The sequence below is a fragment of the Penaeus monodon genome, chromosome 30 (assembly GCF_015228065.2).
Source record: "Penaeus monodon isolate SGIC_2016 chromosome 30, NSTDA_Pmon_1, whole genome shotgun sequence".
Taxonomy (NCBI): domain Eukaryota; kingdom Metazoa; phylum Arthropoda; class Malacostraca; order Decapoda; family Penaeidae; genus Penaeus; species Penaeus monodon.
Genome location: NC_051415.1, coordinates 12,399,983 through 12,400,301, shown reverse-complemented (window position 1 = coordinate 12,400,301; position 319 = coordinate 12,399,983).

Here is a 319-nt window from a genome sequence, read left to right as displayed (position 1 = left end):
ACTTTATTTGATTTATCATTCCAAAAAAAAATAATAATAATAAACAAAAGCATAACGACTACTAACCCTTGATAATCTTTTACATGAACTGGAAAAAATATGGAATAATTTGTACGTCCTTTCCTTAGCTGAAACAGATTTTAAAAAGTAAGTTACAGTTATTTTTTCAACTTGCAACTTTTGTTCATATATCTTGGCAGGAAGTCTGGTCTTTATTTGTTTTTATTTTCGAAACACTCAGCAAATTTACCATAATTAAAACATCGCGTTAAAATTCACAGGACTCACATTAATAATGCATAACCGTACGGTATGGAAG